At 37.9% G+C, this 24,651-nt stretch overlaps 1 long non-coding RNA gene across 22 annotated transcripts in view; it reads right to left on the bottom strand.

Annotated features, from left to right (window-relative positions):
- The window catches only part of LOC309861626, a 110,475-nt gene that overhangs the window by 9,804 nt on the left and 76,020 nt on the right, over positions 1 to 24,651 (bottom strand). For 9 of the 22 annotated variants that reach the window (XR_014310056.1, XR_014310060.1, XR_014310063.1 and 6 more), the window contains 2 exons: positions 22,539 to 22,581; positions 1,480 to 1,567 (listed from right to left, as the gene is read on the bottom strand). The exons of 1 other annotated variant lie outside the window; for it this stretch is intronic. This is a non-coding gene — a long non-coding RNA (uncharacterized lncRNA). Of the gene's footprint in view, positions 1 to 1,479; positions 1,571 to 22,538; positions 22,582 to 24,651 lie in introns of all 22 variants that reach the window. 12 more of the 22 variants (XR_014310057.1, XR_014310059.1, XR_014310062.1 and 9 more) reach the window with 4 other exon arrangements.

Below are 24,651 nucleotides of genomic sequence, written 5' to 3'. Positions count from 1 at the left end.
GAAGCAGACCCATTGAGCTGGGAGCCCAATGCGGAACTCGATCCCGGAACTCCAGGATCATGACCTGAGCCGAAGGCAGTTGCTTAATTAACCAACTGAGACACCCAGGCACCCCAAAGTACCTACTTTAAACTGTAACCATACAATTGGACCAAACTATCTTTCATCAGTCTCTCAGTAAATTTTTCCTCTAGTTTCTAGGGACTGTTTCTAGGAAATCGCTAAAAAGATAACTAATTCATCCCTCCGGACTCATTATGCTAAAGGGTTTCAAATGCACAAAGCTCAAAGACAATTGCAAGAGCCCATGGTATCTTAGTTTGACAACAAAACACTCTTTAAAACATAAAGATTACACTGAAAACCGTTTGGAGTTTTACTATTAGAATGTTGTAACAGCCTATCCTCATTCCTGAAAAATCACTGCCAAATTGGAATCAGTAAATCTCTCTTTATCCTCCTTTCAAGTACTTTGGCAGTCACTCCAGCATATAATTTAAAGTACTAGGAAAACTGATAATACCTGAATGTCAACACCATGGAAGGGGAGTGCATACTTGCTGTTCTGTACTTCATCATGATCGCCAAATGAAATTCAATTTTATACTGTCAAATACAGTGATTTCTCTCAATGTGATAAGCTATGTTAACTAATGACCGAAGGAGATCCTAAATATTGCCTGCTAAGTATATTACTATAATCTGATTAAATCCAGTCTTCAGCCAATCCATAATTTTCATTACCCCTATGAAAATGTTCTGGACTAGGATCTTTTAAGTTTCCTGTAAGCAAAATGAAATTTCCTTTGAGGTGAATAATGTAGCCTGAGTCTATGAAATAAATGTTGGTAAAATTGGTCTATAGCTCCCATTTACAAATACCAAAGTTATAAAGCATATTAGTTGGTAATATCATATTTATTGGAATTTATGTTATATCAGCTTATAAGCACCTTTTTTGAAATTTTTTGTTTATTTTTATTATTACTTATAAGTAGGCTCCACCCCCAGAGTGAAGCTCGATGCAGGGCTTGAACTCATGACCCTGAGATCAAGACCTGATCTGAGATCAAGGATCTGTTGCTTAACCAACTGAGCCACCCAGGTGCCCCAAATTACAAACACTTTTAAGTGAAAAACATTTTTCCTCTTTGCTCAGAAATTGTCCAACTCTCCTGGTTCAGTGAGGAGAGAAGCAAAGCTTTATCAAAGAGGTTGAGAGTCTAAACCAAATGGGATACTGTATAATCACAGCAGAAGCCTCATTCTGACTATTTTTTGTTTTGTTTTGTTTGTTTGTTTGTTTGTTTTTGGAAGGGTGGGGTGGTGGGGTGGGGTCAACTTATTTGGTCAAAGGGAGTTTTTGATTAAATAAAAAAAATTTTTTTTAAATAACACCTCAATCTTTGCATTCATTCAAGAAACATTAAACGTCACCACTAAGCATTAGATACTATTCTAAGAACTAGGGATACGTACCTGAGGGACATGGCCAAGGAGAGGCATTATCAGGATTCCAAACATCAGGCAATGGCTAAAAGTGAGTGCTTGAGAGCAGCTGAAATGTCTGCTGAAGAAAAAAAAGTGTCATATTCCAGGCTTAGGGCCCAGCCAACTAATTTTTTAAAAGACAGAATGATGGTTCAAAGAACTGCTGTTTAAAATAATTACAAATTAATAAAAAAATTTCTGAAAACAAGGCAAAGATGCACAGCAGACCAGACAAGCTCAAGAAGAAAGTGGTCAGCAAATAAAAAATAAAGAATGATCGGATGCAAAGAAACCCAGAGCAGAAACTTCTGGTGATGAATGAGATTCTCTGGAAAACTACATCTGATGACTCGGAGTATATCAGTCTCATCTGACTGTGTTTATAAAAAGGAAAAAAATGATGAACTTGGGATCGTTTCCCCTCATATTGCAATCAATAGAAACTTCCTTTTCGCAATGAGACTTTAAACAATTAGAGAAACATTTTGGTTTCCAGCTAATGGGTTTAATAGTGATTGCCATTTCAGGAAAAGCACTTCATCCAATTGTAGACATGCCAAAGGTGGAAGAGAGGGGAGCAGAAGCAGCATAAACTGTACTAAAGGCCCTCACAGCTGGCTTTGAGTCACTGAGAAAATAATATCCTTCCTCTAATAATCCCTTAAAGACTTGGGTTTGCTTTCGTTCGGGAGGAGAATGTGCTGGCCTAAGAACAACTGTTGTTTCAGCACTTGAGCATCAGGGAGCTAGATGTTCTATTTATTGTACCAATGCCAGGCATTCCTAAGTAATATGTGAGCTGACCTTGAGAAAATACACATATAGTGGAGGTTCAAATACAGAGAGACCAGTTTCTAGTTAATGGCATAGTCAAACCTCCCACATTTTTTCTTTCTGTTCATCATCCTAGGGTCTCTAAATATTTTCTTGTTCCCTCGCTCTTCACCGGGGACCAAAGCTGGGCAGAGAAAGGACACATACCTTGGCCACAGACATCTTGAGTACCATAATCTGTAAGTTTGGAGCCTGCTTTTCCAGAATTAACCACCGTATTTGCCTCCACCAGCACCATATTGTTCTAAATGTATTGAATTTATGATCTTTGCTTTATGTAGGCATTAATATTTAAGTCAACCTACAAACACGGGTATATAAAAATTTGCCATAAATACTGATGTTAATATGATATGGGAGGATATAATTAAGATTGGATTAAATATAATGGATTATATTCATGAATTTAAAATAATTGGCATTGTACCAATAAAGCATACTCGTGCATTATGTACTCACTAAGCTAATTTCTTGTTTTGTTCCTTAACAAAATATCCAAGTATCCTCTCAAAGTGTGTTATTGGATTATGCCATTTGCTGTGCAAATAAACTGTACTTTTAATTAGTGTAAGAACTCCTGTAGTGTGAAATTAAAAGTTTTTGAAAAGCAACATGTAATATATAATTCCCCTTTAGGATATTCTATCAAGTACAAATAGTTTCAGCTGCAAGTAATAGAAAACTTGACTAGTGGTCTTAAACCAAAGGGACATACCTAACAAAAAGACCAAAGAAAAGCCATCCCAATGTTGAATCAGTGGCTCAATGATATCACCAAGTAGGCAGGCTCCTTCAAATTTTCTGTTCAACCATCCTTGGTATGCATTCAGTATTTTTCTTCAAGGTAAAACTCTCAAAGCATCTTGTTCACATATAACATCATAGAACAATAGGATTTTCCTGGGGCACCTGGGTGGCTCAGTTGTTAAGGGTCTGCCTTCAGCTCAGGTCATGATCCCAGGGTTCTGGGATTGAGCCCAGCACTGGGCTCTCTGCTCAGTGGGAGGCCTGCTTCTCCCTCTCCACTACTGCTTGTGTTTTTCTCTCTCTCTGTGTCAAATAAATACACAAAATCTTTTTAAAAATTACAGTAGGATTTTCCCAATTTCCTAATGTATTACTTAAAGATTATTTTCCAGAACAGGTTCGTGGACCAACTCAAGTCACTGGCAAGGAACAACAAGACTGTCATTACTGCTTTACACCAAATGTGACTTATACCCAGGAGCTTGGTACATTGGCATGGAAGGTAAGCCACCAAGGGAGTTCACCCCATATATGGCCCCTCTGAAGCCAAGCATTTAATGCAGGTCCTTTTATGCAATGAAATAGTGATATTCTAACTCTTGCACACTAGAATCAAAGCTGAAAAGATGCTTACTGGCTTGGGCATTGGAGTGTCCCCACTGATTTATCTCCAAGTCAGCAGGTCCTCTCTCTTGCATGGAGAGGCAACAGCTATAATGTCAACAGTAGGAAACAAATGCTACTGTCTCCCATCCCCGGCTAGGATTTGACAAGGATGAGAGGGGAAGCAAAGAGACAAAGAGTGAAGAGCGTCTTAATTTTTGCAGATGAAAATGGAAAAAATTATGAAATCTTAGTTCTAAAATTTTCAGCAAGAACCCAAGATAATGTTTTCTTCTACTAACTGCCCTGGGAAGACTACAGGAACTTTGAAGTAAAGATCAGAACACTGCTTCAACTCTGCAATCAAAGAGCTTAGGAATGACATCTACCCTCATCACCGTAAATCATCTTTACATAAGGAAGGGGTCAAATTTCTGGCTTAAGCAATACTGTTTAACTACTAAATATACGTATATTACAAAGTAATTCAAAATTTATGCCAGAGCATAAATCTGGCATTTTGGCCTATTAAGAAAGAGCTTTCTAGATTTGTCATCAGAATGTACTAAAGGGAAAGAAAACAAAATATGAAATTAAAGCCATAATCAGCTTAAGTGGAAACAATACTATCTGTTCATGATTGCCATTCCCATCATCAGTTGAATTAGCAAAATCCCGGACCACATGACTCCAAGCTTCAAATGACTTAGGACTGATAGTCAGTAATGCTGTGTAATGGAAGGAAGACGGGTGGTTCACCAAGGCGGCCAGTGGTGAGCCTTTAGAAAAGCCGCTTCAGGGCGCCTGGGTGGCTCAGTGGGTTAAGCCACTGCCTTCGGCTCAGGTCATGATCTCAGGGTCCTAGGATCGAGTCCGGCATCGGGCTCCCTGCTCAGCAGGAGCCTGCTTCCTCCTCTCTCTCTCTCTGCCTGCCTCTCTGCCTACTCGTGATCTCTCTGTCAAATAAATAAATAAAAATCTTAAAAAAAAAAGAAAAAAGAAAAAAAGAAAAGCCACTTCAACTTTATGGGTCTTGATTTCCTCATCTATAAAATTATAAAAACAAAGTCCACGCTACAGGGTTGGAATGGGACCAACTCAAATTAAGGATGCTTGTTTATTATCATATTGATATATCAGGTTAAGTTCCTTTTATTTAGTTTTTAGTTTTTAGTTTCTTGAGAGAGAGAGAATTTTAAGCAGGCTCCATGCCCAGCCAGGAGCCCTACCTGGGGCTCAATCTCATCACCCTAAAATCATGAGATGAACAGAAATCAAGAGTTGGAAGCTTAACTGACTGAACCACATAGGCACTCCAGGTTACATTCTTTTTAGGAACATCTTAAATATATGGGACACTAAAGAAAACAAATATGTGGTGGGGGAGGAAGCCAAGAAAAGAATCCTCATGCAATGCACTGTTCTGCCAATTTATTTTTTCCAGTGCAGTGGTTTTTATCCAGACAGTCATAGTGTCCCATAGGACCTGTTAGCTACAAATTACAGATATTTCATATATGTCAAGAAACTGAAGAACGAAAATGAGATGAAATCCCAATGCAAGTCTATATGCCAAATGTGATTAGTAAAATTTTGACATTAAAGCCTGATAGTCAAAATAAATGTCTGAAATTTAAGCATACGCTTAGGAATTTACATATTAAGCCATTTGGCATTTCATTTTCTTGTCCTTTTTGCACATCAACTGGGATATAATTGACACATTGTAGGAAAAAAATGAACAAATGCTCTTGCCATTTGCTAACTTTGTTATTTTCTAACTTTGTCTTTATCTGAGTTATCTCTGTAACACACACACACACACACACACACTTGTGGACTACGGAGGCAGGCATTCATTTACAGAGAGAGGCCAGAGGGCATCTGGTTGGCTCTGACTGTACAGAGTGCGACTCTGGGTCTTGGGGTTGTAGTTGTAAGGTCCACAATTGGTGTAGAGATTACTTAAAAAAAAAAAAAAAAGTGAGAGAGAAGGCCAAGAAGCCAGATCACACTAAGAGAGGTGAGTTGCAAAGGAATTCATCAAAAGTTACCTCTCGGGATGTAAAGCCCTCTAGTGTGTATGCTATGTGTGTTTAGGCAATATGCTCTCATTTTCCTACGTTCCTCAAGTGCTACCTCAGGGGTTTATTTTAGTCTGCAAGAGATTAGGCAGGTAGGGAGGGAAGGTAATTTCCAATATAAAATGCCAGTTCCTTACATCCATAGGTTATCCTCCGAGTGCCACCATTGCTGAACACTGTCTCCGCTTTATTTCTCTGGTTGGGAACTTACATACCACGCTCCTCCCCTTCTCAAAACTGAAAGGTCTTCTCTAAGCTACTAGTCCACTTATTATCTGCAACTGATCCTTAACAGACATCTTCAGAATCAAATTTTCATTTTCTCCCATTCTTAATGATAAACCACCTACAGTTCTACTATTTTTTTTTAAAGATTTTATTTATTTACTTGAGAGAGAGACAGTGAGAGAGAGCATGAGCGAGGAGAAGGTGAGAGAGAGAAGCAGACTCCCCATGGAGCTGGGAGTCCGATGCGGGACTCGATCCTGGGACTCCAGGATCATGACCTGAGCCGAAGGCAGTCGTCCAACCAACTGAGCCACCCAGGCGTCCCAACAGTTCTACTATTTTGACTTTGTTTCTCAACTTCCTGCTTTTTCCCTGATTAGAGGTGTGAGTTCCTTAATGAATTCATTTTCTCATTCTCATTCTTAAACACTATGTGTACTTGTGGTGATATCTCTTCCCTTGTTGACTTCAAATTAAAATTTTTTTTAATTAGAAAGGCACCCCCTAGATATGTACTCTTAAGAACAGATGGGTGCCAAAGTCTGCAATGTATACAAAAAAAAATTTCAGGAGATAGTTATTATATATATTTTCTTAGGATCCCAGAAATTGATATTGAGAAGGCATCAGGTTCAACTGCTTTATAGAACACCCACCCCAATCTATAACATTAGTTAGAGTAAATGGGGAATTTCAAAAGATGTATTTACAGAGCATATATATATACAAGATAATGTAAATCATCCACAAAAGACAACTGATCCTAAATTATGGATGATTCTACTTTTTTAAATAGCCACACCCTACAAGTGATGGTTTTCCACTGAGAAGAAATGTAAAGAGAAGAAAATCCATCTCTTTCTTTCTTCCTCTCTTCCTTTTTCTTCATTTAGAGAAAATAAGGAAGCAAAAAAGTTTGTCAACAGATTGAATCTCTTCAGGCAATTCTGTTTAAAGGTAATGAGATCGTTTCAGATGCTCCTGAGAAGAAAGAACAAGGGAACCTTTGGCTCAGACCCACTTTCCCAAGCTGCTGCCTTTAATTCTATGAGAAGAGACTTTCCACCTCCACAACCTGCATGAACTACCTATGCTGTGCCAGGCCCTAAGCTAGGGTTTGGGAAGAGTAATACATAGTCACGTCTCTAATGAGTTCCCAGCTTGGAAGGAGAAACAAACACATGAAATAATAATTAAAATACCATGTGCTGAGAAGCGTAATAGAAGTACAGGCAAGTACAGGCAAAGTGTTCAGGGCTCATAGAAAGTTCTTCCAGTTGGCATCAGGGAAGGCTTCCCGGAGGCAGTGGCATATTACAGAGAATAAAGAATAAAGAACAAAATGTATACCAACGAGTCCTTGTTCTCCCTCCTAGTTTCCCCAGGATTCTGCATAGAGAAGCCCAACAGCATATTTCTGTAGCATGAATCACGAGAGTGCTAGGCAATTGTCACCCCAATAGCATTTCTAAGGAAAGCAATTAACTAGCAATTTTCCTTTATTATTTCACTCATCCACATAATTAAATATTCTCAACATACTTATTTCATAGTACTTTATGAAGAAAGATAACACTATCTACTATATACTAATGATAATATAATTAGGCACCAGTTTCACATGCTTTGATGTACCCTTCCAAAAAATTGTCTTAAAATGCAAGTTTAATGTGAGGTTAAGATTGCCCTAACTCTTTTCTCCCAAGACACTAGTGTGTGTCTTTATTTCACATAGTTAATATGCTAAAGGCTTGCTTAGATTATTCCAGTTTTCAAGAAAAATTGAAAGGTTTATATGAATATATTTGGGTGAGCCTGGTGGTGGGTATTAAGAAGGGCACGTATTGCAAGGAACACAGGGTATGGTACATAAACAATGGATTTTGGAACACTGAAAAGAAATAAAATACAATGGGAAAAAAAAAAGACCAGTACTAAAGCTAACCAAAAAAATAAAATAAAATAAAATAAAATGTCACTGGTCCCTCAAAATCACTCCCAAAGGATTTTGTCAGTTTTTCCGTTTTGTTTTCCAGTATGTGATTACTGTCATTGTGCTGCATTTATTATACTGTATAAACCTTCACACATATATACACACATACCTATGTACAAAACCTTTGTACATTTTATATAGACATATACATATATGCTTATATAGACGACGCATAAATATAATAAAAAGCCCCTTAACCTTGCCTCAGATCTCATCTCTAGGTCTTACAAATATCAAAAGCTACTTTTCCTCAATCCCTTTCCTGAAGTCTTCATGTGCCAAGATAAAAATGTTCAACCCTAGATATGGTTTCCTTAGAGTTATAGACTATGAGGCTCATCCTACCTCCACTACTGGGCCCTCTGTATATAACTTTAAGTCCACTTTTCTCAAAGTAAGGAGGCGTACATTTATTTCATTTACTTTCCCCATTATTTGTGCAGTTTCAGGCCATGTTGACACCTAGTTCAGAACAGCAGAGCAAGACTAATAATAAAACAAACTGGCCCCAGTTAATAATTATACATACAGCTTGGCCCTTTCTATCCTAGTATCTTTTATGAGAGTTTTCTTTGATAGTTAATACCTCTTGCTTTTTGAGGCAGATCAAAGCCAATTTGTGGTGTGCTCCATATTTCAAGAGATGTCTTAACATTTCCAGTAATAGTATTTCCCTTATATACATTCTTGTTTTCAATGCGTTTTTGTAACTAGCTTCCTATTTATGCCCACAAAAGATGGTCATGATCAGGTGAAGCAATTTAAGATACAAACCCCTTGAAAGTCAGGAGATAAGCTTTAATAGCTATATTAAAGTCCGTGTTATAATAACTTCTAAACCATGACATGGTCACATTTGGAGGAAAGCAAAGCCAAGGATTTGCCTTACGTGATCAGTCTTTTGTAGGACTGAGAGCAAAGTCTCCCTGACTTCTCGCTCATCAAGACACACTGTCCTTTTCATATGCATACCTTGTGCACAGAATTACAACTCCTGTGCTATGCCAAAGTTCATGTGCTGCTTTCTTCTAGTTTGCAAACACAACAAGACAGTTCTCCACAGTTCCCTTAAGCTAGCTTTGGTCTCAAGCAAGCTGGCCAGGGCTGTGCTGAAAACCTTCTGCCGAGATTTTTTTTTTTTTTTTAATTTGTTTTGGGCACAATTATCATTAAGGTCGATGCATAACTACCTATCCAAGCAAGTCATTTATCTGTGCAGTGGCTTAACAAAAATTAGGTTGTATCATTCTTTAAATACCTCATTACTCAGTGCTGCTGATGCTCCTTTGTCATTAACCATAAACCACCTGGGATTTTCCAGCTCTGCTGTATATCCCTGGTTGCCTCGCAAGAATGGAGGCACAGAAACATAATTAAAGACCTATTTATTAATGTCATACATAAGTGTGGGGTGTACACTTTACAGAACATTTTGTCTTAAGAGAGGAGGTTGGTTTTTCCAAAAGCTTACTTCACATGCTTCCATGGTTTTGAACACTAACCATCCAGCGTGAACGCTGAGATACGACAAACGTGATTTCTGAGAAGGCTTTCTCTGTTTTTGCCTATAAATATGCCAATTGCTTTAAAAAAAAAAAAAGAATGTAAAAAGGAAAAATGTCAAACATGAAAGATTTACCATCAATCCCAAATCAGAATGGAAGCTTTGCTTTCATTAAAAAGGATTTCCACATAACAGTTAATATTTTAGCATTCCTCTCCCCCTCACCAGTCACCATTTCTCAACTCCTTCACAATATCCCTTATTTTCTTACCTTTCTCATTGCCAAGAGAAACAGCAGAATGAACAATTCTCCTGTTTACTTCTGTAGAACACTGAGGTTCCAGAAGGTGGACAGAGAAATCATTTTTTTTTAATTAATTTGACAGAGAGAGAGAGAGAGAGGTCACAAGTAGGAGAGAAAGCAGGCAGAGAAAGAGGAGGAAGCAGGCTCCCCACTGAGCAGAGAGCCCGATGCGGGGCTTGATCCCAGGACCCTGAGATCATGACCTGAGCTGAAGGCAGAGGCTTTAACCGACTGAGCCACCCAGGTGCCACCAGAAATCATTTTTTTAAAAGATGTATTTATTTGAAAGGAAGGAGAGAGAGTCTTAAGCAGACTCCGTGCTGAGTACAGAGCCAGATGTAGGGCTCGATCTCACAACCCTGAGACCACAGCCTGAACCAAAAGCAAGGGTCAGATGCTTAACCAACCTCACCTTCAGGCGCTCCCAGAGACATCTTTTTACATCAAATCTGGATGGTTTTAAGACTTTCATAAGGTGGGACAATTCATGGACTGATTTTTCTCAGTGGAATGTGTTAGCTCCACACATTTTTCTTAAAGGTTTTACATATCTGTTGTTCATTTACACTAGAATTTTGTACAAGATGGTATTTATTAAATAAAATGATATTCTTAGTTGTTCTAAGATGAATATAACAATGGTTCATCGTGTTCCACAGAGATGAGCATGACTTTCAGGAGTTCTGTTACATGAGCCAGTTTGAGTTTCTAAATCTTCTTCCGGCTTCCAGTTTCTCCCAGAATCATCTTCCTAAAGGACCTCTAATCTCATTCCTCTAGGAGAATCTTGAACAGGCTTGCTGTTGTTTGTTGCACAAAATCTAAACATCTGAGCAGAGAACAGTGGTCCTTTCAGCTATACTATAGTGCATTGATTTTATAAAAACATAAACAAACTTTCTCTATCTTATTTTTTACAAAAACAAGATTTTCCCTATTTTACACCATAGGGCTTGATATGCACGTATGTGGTGTTGTGTGTGCTTAGAGTCATATCACACAATACACACTCGGGAGGGGCATTCTCACTCATAATACAATGTATACCTGGAATCTATATGACTTATTTTTGCAAAGAAGCCATGTTTAATTACATATTATATTCTGAACCAAAATACTTATACAAAATAAATTACACGCCTATAGTAATAGGTGAGAAAATGCTGTTGAAGATATATATACCCCAGGACTCCTGGATATAACAAAATTGTCCTATAGGTCAAATAAGAAACATGACCAAGTAGTGTAATTGTAGATCATCTAAGGGACTGATGCCTATATAGCACATAGAAGCACTCTATTTCATAATATTTTATCTAAAATTAATATGCAGGGGCACCTGGGTGGCTCAGTTGGTTTAGCATCTGTCTTCAGCTCAGATCATGATCTCAGGGTCCTAGAATCAAGCTCCATAGCAACCTTCTCAGTGGGAAGTCTGCTTCTCCCTCTCCCTCTGCTGCTCCTCCTACTCCTGGCTTCTCTTTGTCTCTGTCAAATAAATAAATTTTAAAAAATATTTTTTAAAAATTATAAAAAATAAAATTAATATGCAGGCTATAACAAACACTAAATTGCTTTAATTTGTACATTTATTTATAGTTGCTTAATTCATAACAGTAATGTTTATATCCTAAACATTTAGAAATACTTAATTGAATAATTTGGAGTACTCCAGTCTCTCTAAGAAAGCTGTCCAAAGAAAATTAGAGGGTGTCTTTTCTTACAATAAATGTCTTTGTTGTGTAGTAGTGTTTCAATTCATTCTAGTTCCTTCAGAAATATTTTCAGACAGATACGTCAGTATGTTTTCATAGGCATTGTTATTTTCCTTGCTGAAAAGCATTTTTTTCTTTAAATAAAAACTGTTCCAATATATCTGCATTTTGCTTTGTTTAGCGGGAACTAAAAATTTTTTAAGAAATGGGTTCCACTCAGCATTTTTTGACAGTTGTCAGAGAGGGGTAATCTTTAAAGACTCACATTTTTCAATTTTTCTTTAGTATAGACAGCTTAAAAATGATTTTAAACTACTTCATATCTCTTATGGGAACCTCAAAGCAACATCATTTAAGTGTTATCTTCATTTGAACAAGAGAGGAACAGTAATTTATGATTTCATTAAATAAGAGTTAGGGAAAGATCAGATCTTTGAGGAGGAAAGGTACATTCAGCAGGAGTCTACCTTTTATCACAATTCAGCTTTAATATCAGAGCCATTAGCTCAACTACCTTTTTTCAGTTGCACCTTTGGGAATACCAGGATGAAACCAAGGATGAGATCATAAATTGTACGACTTTGGAAAACTGGCAGCATCTAGTAAAGCTGAACTTATGCAAATCTTATGACCTAGCAATTCCACTCCAAAGTGTACCTCCGACTCAAAGACATAGACATACATCTATTCACCAAAGACATGCCCTTGCATATTCACAAACTATTCATAAAGACCACAAATATAAAAATACCCAAATTCCACCAATAGTAAAATTAATAAATACTGCCTATTTACACATTATTCAGAAATGAGACTGAATGATTAGCACCTCTATGTAACATGATGACTCTCACTAACATAATGTTGAATGGAAGACGTCAGATCCAAGAGTACATGACATAATATCTTTAATATGACCAAAACATGATTGAAAGTATAAAAACAGACAAAAGTAGTCTATGCTGTTAGAAGTCAACATCATAGGGGTGTCTGGGTGGCCCAGTCAGTTAAGCATTGGACTCTTGGTTTCATCTCAAGTCATGATCTCATGGTCTTGAGATTGAGCCCCATGTCGGGCTCCATGCTCAACACTGAGTCTGCTTGAGATTCTCTCACTCTCCCTCTGCCCCTGCCACTCACACTGTCAGTTTCTCTCTCTAAAATAAATAAATAAATATTTTAAAAAAAAAGCCAACATCATGGTTACCCTTGGTGGGGAGAGGAGCTAGGAACTACAACGGAGCATAAGGGAGCTTTTATGATGCTGACAGTGTTTTGTTTCTTGATTAAGAGCTGCTTACATAGTTGTGTTCAGGATCTGAAAATTTAATGATTTTTACATGGATGCTATGTGTACTCTCCTGGTGTGCATATATTTTACTTAGGTAAAGGTTTTTTAAAGGGACCCAGGAAGTCAAAATTACCTTTCTGCTTCCATAAAGGAAAAATGACCCTTTAAAGATTTTAAAGTTTTCTCAGTATCCCAGTTAATACCAAATGGAAATATTATTCAAAGGAGGCACAACTTAGCCAAAATTCAATCCAGTTGAGTTGGGGTTTTTGTTTTTGTCGTCGTCGTCTTCTCCTTCTTCTTCTTCTTCTTTTTTTTGTGTGTGTGTGTGTGTAAAGACCAACAGAAAACTGGAAATGAAAGTAAGTCAATATCTCAGTTCACACTCTGCACTAAGTAGTTTGAGGATCACCTTCAATGCAGTTCCTATGAAAGAAAATACTTAACAATATACCAGCCAATTTTTAAAATCAGATCTCATTTCTATGAAGTAGCAAACTGATGGAGAATCAAACTTCCTGGGGAACCTCAAAAGGTCAAGAAAGTGACAGCTTGTCTTCCTCTGGAAATTTGCTGTGGCTTCATCACCATGAAAATATGTTTCTCCACCCTCACCATCACTTCCCCAAAATTGTTTTTCTTCAACAAGTCAAACATGTAGAAAAAAACATTCTCATCAACTATTCTGCCATTGTGACATTACTATAAACTATGCTTCTCAAGACCAAGACATGAATGTATTGTAATGATAACAGCTGGACATTTGGAAGAAGTTAGCAAGTTACCAGGCTGATACTTTAAATCTGGACTTTCTTCGAATGCCAAATAGCATGTTTCTGAGATCACATTATCTTCTTCAAGAGTCAAACATACAATCTCTTCACTCAGGAATTTCCACAGGGACAAGATATAGAACAAACCATAAATATTCAAAGAGGATATGTTGATGGGTCTGGTTCCTGCTCACTAAAAATTAAATGCTCAAATACTCAGACCTGGGCAAGAACTCTAGCCTTCTTCTTCATGGGAATAAATGAAAAATATCTCTTCTAATTGGCACATCTTCTTTAAATTTTTTTCATTCATTTCTGGAGGATACAAAGACACAGGATGGATGGCTGTAACACAACCCTTTGGGATGTCTTCGTTTCACCTAAAGAGCTCTCTACCACTGAAAAGGACATATGAGCCAAAAATATGAAAGTATAAGTATGAAAATAAATATATGCTTAGATCATGTCAACTTCTGAGAACATATCCCTCTCAACTTCACAGATGCTGAAAGTGGTAAGATTTAGAAAGAACATTTAGATTACTGAACAATCAAATCAGGAGACCTGGCTACGGGCATGCAACTAATTAAAGCTTAAGCTAAGCCTAGAATCCAGGATTGCTAATTCCTAATTCAGCACTTTTTTGTGCTATCTCAAAATGCCTAGACTCACAAGAAATTATGTGAATGAATGGTGATGCAAATGAATGACAATCTAGTTTTGTGGGTTATGCATTGCTACTCAAGCAAATCCAAGAGTTGTAAACTACAAAATGTAAAATAAAACTCTCTACGAATGGGACATTCTTCAAGGAGGTACTTGGTATGGTGGAAATGCCCAATTCCACCAACTCACACAGCTATCGTATCACGTGAACACAAGAAGGAAATAAAAGGAAAACAGGGGCACATCCCTGGCTTATTCACTGGAACATGTGACGCTTGATCTTAGGTTGTGAGTCCAAGCTCATGTTGGGCCTACAGCTCACTTAAAAAAAAAAAAAAGGAAAACAGAGCACATATGCACATGCATAAAAACAGGTGCTCCCTTACCTTGCTTTATTTCATCCTGAAAAGACATTTACAGTCTAAGAATAAAGGTGAAAAAAGAGATAAACAATGGCCTCTCAACTTTACCATGGTAGAGAGAAATGGAGGGATTAAGCCCACCAGAGATGGACTTCATTAAGGACCTAAAAAATTAGTAAGAAAGGAATTCTTCTCATTCATTCTATCATTCAGTCAACAAACTTGTATTCCATGCCAGTCATGTCCAGATGTGGTGCTAATCAGTAGACACACAGATGATACATACTGGTCAGTGCCCTCAGAATGTGGCAGTTCATTGGGCATACAACTGCTACCAGGCAATGTGTTAAGTGCCATCCATAGTAGAATATGGCAACTGGGGCAAAGGTTTCCAGGGGATGAGGTCTGGGGGATGTAGTGAAGTAGAGGGGAGAAGAGGATAAGAAAAAGAGTTAATGTTAAGAAGGTCTTCCTAGGAATGACTAGTAAAAACATGAGAAATTGAATCCTTTTCTTCTCTGAGGGACTTTCCCACATTCTTACTACTTCAATGGTTCTCAATGTGTGGCCCCAAGGCTAGAAGCATCGACATTACTTGAAGACTTGTTAGGGAAAAAAAAAAAAAAAAATGGGGGGGGGGGGGCTGCTCAGAACTGCTGAATCAGTAATTTAGGATGGGGTCCAACAATCTGAGTTGTAACAAGCCTCCCCGCCCAAGTAATCTTGACATGTGCTCAAGTTTGAGGACTGTTGTACTAGATCCATCAAGGTGAAGTTGGGTGCATGAAATTCCACATATTCGAACAATTAAGAGCAGATCTGGTCGGGTAAATTTTAACTCTGAAAAATCATTTTTGTCAAATATGTTCAAATTTATACTTCAGAAAATACAGTTCTCTATTTATGTTTGGAGGCTTATGTTTCTGAAGCAAATGCTTTGCATTTTACCTGGAGTCAGGTGTCTTGGATGGGGATCAAAACAGATCAAACTCCAGAAAGCAGAGGAGGGTCTTATGGAACCAACCAGAGAATACACTGATGGGACTCACAAGGACTGCACAGTTGAACCTCTCAGGCTATTTGGTCTCTAATGTTCAGCACTTATCTCTTTCTCCACATCCCCTCTATATAAAAAGTTTTCTATTTCAGCTTTTTTCAGGACATATAGTTTGCTAAACGTCTACCCTTCTCCCTAACTCTTTGTGACCATAGAGCTCCAGGATCTAGTACAACTAGCTACATTCTCTGAGTTTCTGGTTTTCATGTATGCCTCTTGGTTCAAATTCTTAAAAAAAAAAAAAAATTGTCCCAGTTTGGCTCAGTAGTTCACCTCGCTATGGCCTCAGGTATCAGTAAGGTAGACAGGGCAGAAGAAAAGGCTGAGTACTGACATCGAAAGAGGCTATATCCTAGGCAAGGAGAGTGCTCAGGACATTTAATAGAGTAAAAACGATCCCTTCAACCCCTGAGAGTTCCATGTAACTTCCAGAGTCTCTGAAACAAGAGTGCATCCTTAACTTCTGTGATTCCCCAACAAATGGTAAGAAATCCATGTAAGAATGGATTTTTTTGAAGCTTTTGAAAAGATAATTTTATTACCTATCAAAAACCTTAATTATATATATACACCCTTTACCACAGAAATCTATAATCTAGGTTTTTATCCTACAGAAAAAATTGGAATGTGTCCAATAAGAAATAACCAAACAGGTGGCTGGGTGGCTCAGTCAGACTCAGAGTCTGCCTTTGGCTCAGGTCATGATCCCAGATTCCTGGGATCCAGCCCCACATCAGACTCTATGAAAGCTGGGAATCTTCTTCTCCCTCTCCCTCTGCCATTTCCCCTGCTTCTGTGCTAGCTCGCTCTCTCTCTGTGTGAAATAAATAAATAACATCTCTAAAAAAAAAGAAAAGAAACAAAGAAACAAACAAATAAATCAAGGATTCTTTTCACAGTATTGTCTTTCAGAGCAAAATGTAAAAAAAGGAAACTACCTAAATGTCTAGGAAATAAAGATATTTATTAATGGAAGCCATGCTCACTATTTTTGTTTCTATTTAAAAAAAAAAAAAATCCACCTAGACCTATTTTGGGTGAACTTTTTTCCCTTCATGGAAAAAAATCAGTAAGCCCTAACATTGTTTTAATGCTGGCATAAGGAAATTGCAAGCAGGTTGCCTCCCACAGTCTATTTTTCTTGTCTGGGTTACAGTCACCACGATGACCCAGCCACAGCTGCTGGATGATCTCCTCCAGCTGCAGATGTCAACTGCTCCTACCAGCCTCTAATTGAATTGAGTTGCTTCCCTTGTCTCCTCTGCTTCTTAAAGTCCAAGTTGGTCTCCTTGCCTCTGTCCTCTAGTCCAACAGCAGAAAAGCCCGTGTCTTGCTCTAAAGTTCAACTAGAACACATTTTTGTCACTCTAGCCAATAACTTAATATAATTTTCATAATCCTGGCTAAACAGTTCTTACCTTTGATTTGATATAAAATACTTGAGTTTCCAAGCCCTCTGATTATCGTAATAGATAAAAGCAATATAAGCCAGAATGCTGGACACCTAGAATGAGATGTATCTTTTCTTTAAGTATTATGTCCAAAGACTACATAATTATAGCGTTAAAACATAAATAGCTAAAATTAATAGAGTAGTTTCCCCTAACCCAGAATCTTCTCCATCAGAGTGTTTGTTAAGAAGACATGATAATTCTTAGTCTATTACTAAGAATATAACTTCGAAATTGTATGACTTCAGCTGGAACCACGGGCAAAAAAACCAAGAGTGAACATCAATAAAGGTCAAAACAATTTGCATTACACTCAACGACTGCAATTTCTTAATAGCCCCGAAGTCACCACATTTGCCATTAGGCAATGCCTGCAACATGGCCATCTGAATGCAATATGACTGGCTTGGCTGAAGATCTCAGGAACATGCTAAATATAAAACCTTCTCCTAAAACGAGTATAAAGAGCATAAGGAATATCATGCAGCTCATTGTTCTGGCAAATGGAAGGATCCTATTTTTTGTGCCTACTTAGCCCATCGTTTGTTCACCTCATATACTCACTGTCCCTAAATTTCTTCATTTGTAAAAGGAAGAAAATTCAAAAGGGCCAATAAGTAAAAATTTGGAGCTGTTCTGGTTGAAGACATCAGGATAGCACCAGAATTCCATTACTTGATCTCCCCTTTGGTTCTCTCCATATCTTCCCTGTATCCAAAGATGGCTGTAGATAGACCTTGGCAGAAGCCAAAGGCTGTGTGGACTACAGAGTGACAATCAATAGGCTCTGTGATTTCTAAGGCCCTTCCTACTACAACAATCTCTACTTCCACACTGGCACCCAGTACATAGCAGATGCTCCCTGAATGCTGAGTGCATTGAACTTGAAATTGTTTGCTCAGTGATCTAGAAAAACTTTTATAAAAGCAGATATTTCTAGGTGGCTTACCCATTTTTTAGCAAATAGAACCAAATTTTAAGCCAATATTAAAAATTAGGATAGCTCCTAATAAATTGTATGACTTTAGGTTTCTAGTGTTAATATCCACTTAGAGATACTTATGGTTACTCTTTCTAATTACTTACATCAGTCTCAGACTATGTCTTGCTTTTTTCATCTAAGTCAACTAGAACAGGTGGCAGAGTGTAAATTGTCTTTTTTGGAGTCACTCTGGGTTCTAACCCCAGCTCTAACATTTACTCTTGGTGGGACCTGGAGCAAAACTTTAACCTTTACACCCTCCTCATCTGAAAGACAGGAATAGGGATGTAGGAACACGACTGTTGGAACAGCGACTGGCAACTAATAAGTGCTCCATAAATGACAATTGTAGTTGTTATTATTTTTTAAATTGATCCAAGTAAGGGACAGATTACATAGCACATCCCAGAAGACTAGAAGGTATGGAGCATAGAAGAAAGCTAGAAAATCCATAAAATGATTTTTTTTTCAAGTTTTTAAGATTTTATTTTAAAGTGATCTCTACACCCAACATGGGCAAACTCATAACCCCAAGATCAAGAGTTCCATGTTCTACCAACTGAGCCAGCCAGAAGCCCACATAAAATTATTAAATAATATATACCATATAGTAAATAACAAAAAGAATAATAAATGAAGTAATACATATGAGGCATATTGAATAATTTTAGAACCCTATAAGCTCTCAATAATTAGTAACAATCGTTATCACTACATTTCATGATAGAACTACCTAAACCTTTCTAAGGCTATGGATGAGACAGTTCCTAAAAAGTTAGAAGGCATTAAATAAATAAAAATTATAATTTATCTCCTTAACAGAAGAAATAGTCCTTCATGCCAGCAATCTGAAGCAATTATATTATGATTTCTCTCTGGAAAGAGATTTATTAACTAATAATTGCAGCAGAATTTTCCATCTTTCCAATTTTGGCACCTTATCAGAGGACAGGCAAGACTATGTAATCATGGATAGAATGAAAAATAGAAATAGCTTTACCTCAAATATTGCCAGGCAGTTTATTTATTTTTTAAGATTTTATGTATTTACTTGGCCGACAGAGATCACAAGAAGTCAGAGAGTCAAGCGGAGAGAGAGGGAGGGAAGCAGGCTCCCTTCTGAGCAGAGAGCCCAATGTGGGGCTCTATCCTAGGACCCTGAGTCCAGACCTGAGCCGGAGGCAGAGGCTTAACCCACTGAGCCACCCAGGCGCCCCTATGTAATATCTTTTCATTTACATTTCTTTCTGTCATAGTTTTTTAGTTGTAAGATTTTATTCATGCTTTGCATTTCAGTTTATAATTGTTACTGAACTACTCTGAGAGAGATATCTGTAAGTTTCTTATGCTACAAGTTTAGCCAGGTATACAGTCTTTGCCTTTGACAGGCACCAGGCAGTTTATTTTTTAATGTTGACATACAAATGGTAAACAAAGGTACACAAATGGAAACTTATGAAGTTTCCCTCTCAGCCCAGTTGGTTTAAGGATGACTTTTTAGAAAATTTTTCACAGGCAAAATTACCAGAAAGGAAAAGAGGAAAGTACAGAAAACACAAATGTATCATTATGTCATGAGAGATGCTGAAGAACACGGTAATATTGTGTGACATTTCCTCAGATGCCTTCTCTCCTCCCAAGCAGTCTCCCATTATACATATCAAACCACATTAAGTCGTGAGTCATTTCAAAACTTGAGGGTAGGAGGTAGATATTAATAAAAAATAGAAACACCCAGGATTTCTACACGAATTATCCTCCTAAGAACACCAAGTAATCTCTCTAATTTCACAACACTCCTGGGAAGAGCAGGCAAATGGGCACTGCTCCCGCTCACTGGCCCGGAAAGTTTCACAGGAAAGTGGAGTGAACGTACATCATGGGGTTCCACTGCACTGTAACCCCTCTTTCTTCTCACCTCTTAGTAAAGGGAAAACTGGGGATGATGAGAAATACCTCTGGTAAAATGGGTGATTTAAACTGCTTATTGATCAGCTATAAAATGGTTCGTGGACACTCTTTTAACAGAGATAATAAAACACAGTACATCCCCAATTTCAGTATTGCAAGTGTAATTTATGAATATAGGTCTTTATTACAAAAGTGGACTCACACTCTATATACCGTATATAGCCTGCTCTTTGGAGGGTAACAGCCCATTTGAAAACAACCTTCATATATCTATATCAACATTTGCAAAGGCTGCTATGTATTCCGCTTATAAATCTATCCTAACTTACTTACTTTTGGAAATCTATCCCTAAGACCAGGCATGAATATGTTTCTTTGAAAAATACAGGGAAAAAAATCACAAAAATAAATATAGATTGTTTCCTTTGGCAAATAATTGTCACTCCCATTGGAATCTCCATGAATGACATCATCATCACACTCAAGCACCAAATCTCACAGAGGGACAGCAAATTAGCTAGCAATGCCAATCGTATGTGGTCAGCCACTCCTATAAACTGGGGCAACATTTCTCTAGAGAATAATTTGGTTAAATATATGAAAGTCCTAAAACTGTAAATACCCTCTGCCCTAACAGCTCTCCCCCCTCCACGACCCCAGAAATGTATCCTTAGTTTATAATGGATACGTTATAAAGCGGTCTATACAAGGCAGGAGGTTAAACAGCAGTGAGAAAAGGGAGTAATCTACATACCCACGAAAGAGAACGGCTTCTTTCCTTATTTATCTAAAGATTTTATTTATTTATTTATTTGTCGGAGAGAGAATGAGAGCAAGAGCAAGAGGGGGCACAAGGGGGGGTAGGGGCAGGCAGAGGGAGAAGCAGACTCCCCACTGAGAGAGAGCCTGATGCAGGACTTGATCCCAGAATGCTAGGATCATGACCTGAGCCAAAGGCAGACACTTAACAAGCTAAGCCACCAGGTGTCCCAAAAAGAGAACAGTTGAAATAAATTAGGATATATCCAAAGTAGGTACTCTGAAGCCTTAAAAATGATGAGGCAGATTATGGAACAATATTCAAGATACAGGATTCTGTTTAAAAACAAAACAAAAAAAATGCTATGTCAACATGTGTGGCTTGAAGAGATAAAACCCAAAATACAAGTAGTGGTTCTCCCTGGGTTATGAGGTTATAGGAGACTCCTTCATGTTCACCAGATTCTCTAATTTATATATAATGGACACAGATACTTACTCAAAGTAGAAATTAACATGAACACTTTTGATAGAATGTGGTACATGCTATTATAAAGATAAATAAAGGGTGCTCCATGAGCCCTCCCAATACTCTGAAACTGAGAGGATTACAGGGTATGGCCTCCCAAATTAGTGCCACTAACATGAACTCTTCAAGGATTCATGGCAGTCAGCCAAGTTAAAGAGAAAGAGCATTCTAAAATGTGGGAAAGGGCTCCTGGGTGGCTCAGTCAGTTGAGTGTCAGACTATCGATCTCAGCTAAGGTGCTGAGCTCAGGTGTGGTCATGAGTTCAAGCCTTGCATTGGGCTCCACGTGGAGCCTACTTAAAAATTTAAAAAAATAAGAGAAAGTAAAATAATATAAAATACAGGAAAGCCTTCGAGGGCTGTGATAACATGAGCCAATTGAAGCAGTTTAAGTAGTTCCAGGGGGCCGAGAGGGCACCTGAAGTAAGAACAAACAGTTCCTGCTAGCTTTTGAAATAGGGGGATTCACTTTCGACCTAAGCTGGTACAACTTCAGGGAGAAGGTGAAGGCGGAAGCCACATACATGTTCACAAACTAAGAAACGAATGGGATGTAAGCAAGTGTTGGTGAAGGGGAACACTAACTAGAGAAGTGCAAGTGTGACAGTGAAGAGAGGAACAACGGGATCCAATACTGGGTTACAGGTTTCTTTTCAGGCAGGCACTTTCTGACTGAGCCATCCGGGCACCACTTTCTCTTTTTAAAGATTTTTACTTATATATTTGTCAGAGAGTGAGAGGGAGAGCACAAGTGAGGGGAGAAGGAGAAGAAGAGCAAGAAACAGACTCCCCACTGAGCAGGAAGCCCAATGCAGGACTCGATCCCAGGACCTTGAGATCAGGACCTGAGCCAAAGGCAGACGCTTAACAGACTGAGCCACCCAGGTGTTCCAGGATTATTTTCTAAGTTGGGAGAGCTGAAGGATGGTCACAGGAGAGAGCGCCAATATAAGGAGAGGTTGATTGGGAAAAAAAAAGAGAAAAGGAATGAGAAGGTGTGGATGACAGTTTGATATTCCTAGGTGGGGGAGGCAAGGGGAATCCAGCACAGAATGGAAGGCTTAGGACTCTACAGTCAGTCTAGTGGGATCACAGGAAATCCCCAAGCCTCAAAGTACAAATCAATTCCTGGAATGAATTATGACTTCACTTTCTTAGAACACAGGACCAGTGAGCAGCTGTGACCAAGAGAACCCAGAAAATATTTAGTAGAATCAGAAAATGATATAAACAAACCAATAATTATCTCACCTCTGTATGACAAGAAATTTGTGTGAAACTTCTATCACTCCGCCTAAGGAAAGACCTAACAGTATTAGAAAAGGTGCAGAAGACAGAAACCAAAGTGTTGAAGCAGAGGGCAGTAGATTTGAACTTTTCACCAAGAAAAAACAAAGCTCATTAAGGGACATATTTTATGTTAGTGGCTTCTCATCTTTCTGAGTATGAAAACCTTATCAAAATGGTTTGAGAATACATGTTACAGTATTTAAACACTTAATAATTATTGATTGGGAAAATACATTATGACAAAAAGTGTTCACAAATGAATCATTTTATAGTTAACTTGCACTTAATTCATCTCAGCACTATCTACATATATCTGGTACATGTGTTTTTATGTCTGACATTATATATTTATCCAACCAGAGACAATGTTTGGGCACACACGAAATTGTGATAATTCTTGTGATAATTCTGCACTATCAACCACCATCCTGCACATGCCCAGGATCCTCAGATCATATTTGAGAACCGCTGTCCTAGTTTATAAAACCCTGATTTGGATGAATATGCCTCTCATCAGCTAATAACCAAAAACTAGAATTAAAGTATGAAACTTGAAAGACATATGTTAGGAACATAGTAGTCTTTTGGAAGATTTATAAATATTATCTCAAGCAATATAAAATGAAATACAACCTGGATGGCTCAGTTAGTTAAGCATCCAACTCTTGGTTCTGCTCAGGTCATGATCTCAGGGTTCACACTCAGTGGGGAATCTGTTGGAGAATCTCTCTCTCCCTTGGTCTGCCCCTCCCCACCATTCCCTCTCTCTCTAATAAATAAATCTTTAAAAAATATATAAAATGAAAATAGAATTGTCTCCAAAATGTTTATATAAGCCACTAAATGATATTTCTGTGTGTTTCTGAGCCATTTCAATGACGTCAGAGAGTGTAACAGTGATAGAGCTACAACTTGACATTTCTTGGTGTTGCTGAGCCAAACAAACTCTAAGTCCTGTCAAGTTAATTCCCACATTTGTATTCTAATCAGGCATAACAGAGAAGCACACATTCACTCGAAATATTCTTGGATAAAGAATGAATGAATCAATCAACGAATCAGTGTATTTGGAAAGGATGGGAAGTGGAAGAAAAGAAATCCAGTTTTAGGACTCAGTAATTTCACCATCCTAAAAATAATTTGAAGTATAGAAATCACTTAATGCTGGGTTCTAAGAATCATTCCCATCTGGATTTCCAGATAAAACAGAAACTATACAGATTATAGAAAATGAAACAGAGAATGGCTTTACTTTTCAGTTGACTAGAGTGTATTTTGAAATTTGCATATATAAAATGCCACTTGATGTATTTTCTAGGGAAATTCAGTCAGCTGGTTGTTCTGCTATTCCTTTAAACAGATCTAAACCTGCCTATTTAATCTCCCTTTGAATCCAGCAACCTCCCTATTGACCACAATCTCCATATCTTACTCTACAAATTTCTGGACTAGCCTTTCAAGAAGGAAGACAAGAGAAAAAATAATTATAATCTTCATGAATAATCTGTGTTCTAGCAAGATCTGCTTTTGTCATTAAATAAGAATATGGGGGCATTCCAGTCAATTAGTCAATAGATAAATAAAATTCTAAAATTTCAGTAAATTGGGAAGGGAAAATAAACTTACATACTCTTCTTTTTTAAAATGAAAAACCAAACACTACATAGTTTTTCATTTTGATTTGTTTTAAAGAGTATGGTGCAGAGCCCAGTTTCCAGTTGTGGCTCTCTTAACAGCTATGTGGCCTTGGTTAATGAGCCCCTCTGGTTCTCAAAATCCTCTTTGACAATACGTGGAGGTTGTCAGCTGATCTTTAATATCTCTATGAGCACAAAAACTTCTCTGACTCTGGTCATTAAGAAATTTCATCTATCTTCCAGGGTGCCTGGGTAGCACAGTGGGTGAAGCATCCCACTCTTGGTTTTGGTTCAGGTCATGATCTCAGGTTTGTAATGTTGAGCCCCATGTTGGGCTCCATGCTCCGCACAGAGTCTGCTTGAGATCCACTCTTTCCTTCTGCCTCTCCCACTTGTGCTCTCTTGTTCTCTCTCTGAAATAAATAAAGAAATCTTTT

The sequence above is a fragment of the Mustela nivalis genome, assembly GCF_964662115.1.
Source record: "Mustela nivalis genome assembly, chromosome: 3".
Classification (NCBI taxonomy): Eukaryota; Metazoa; Chordata; class Mammalia; order Carnivora; family Mustelidae; genus Mustela; species Mustela nivalis.
This window is presented reverse-complemented; position numbering and strand designations above follow the sequence as displayed.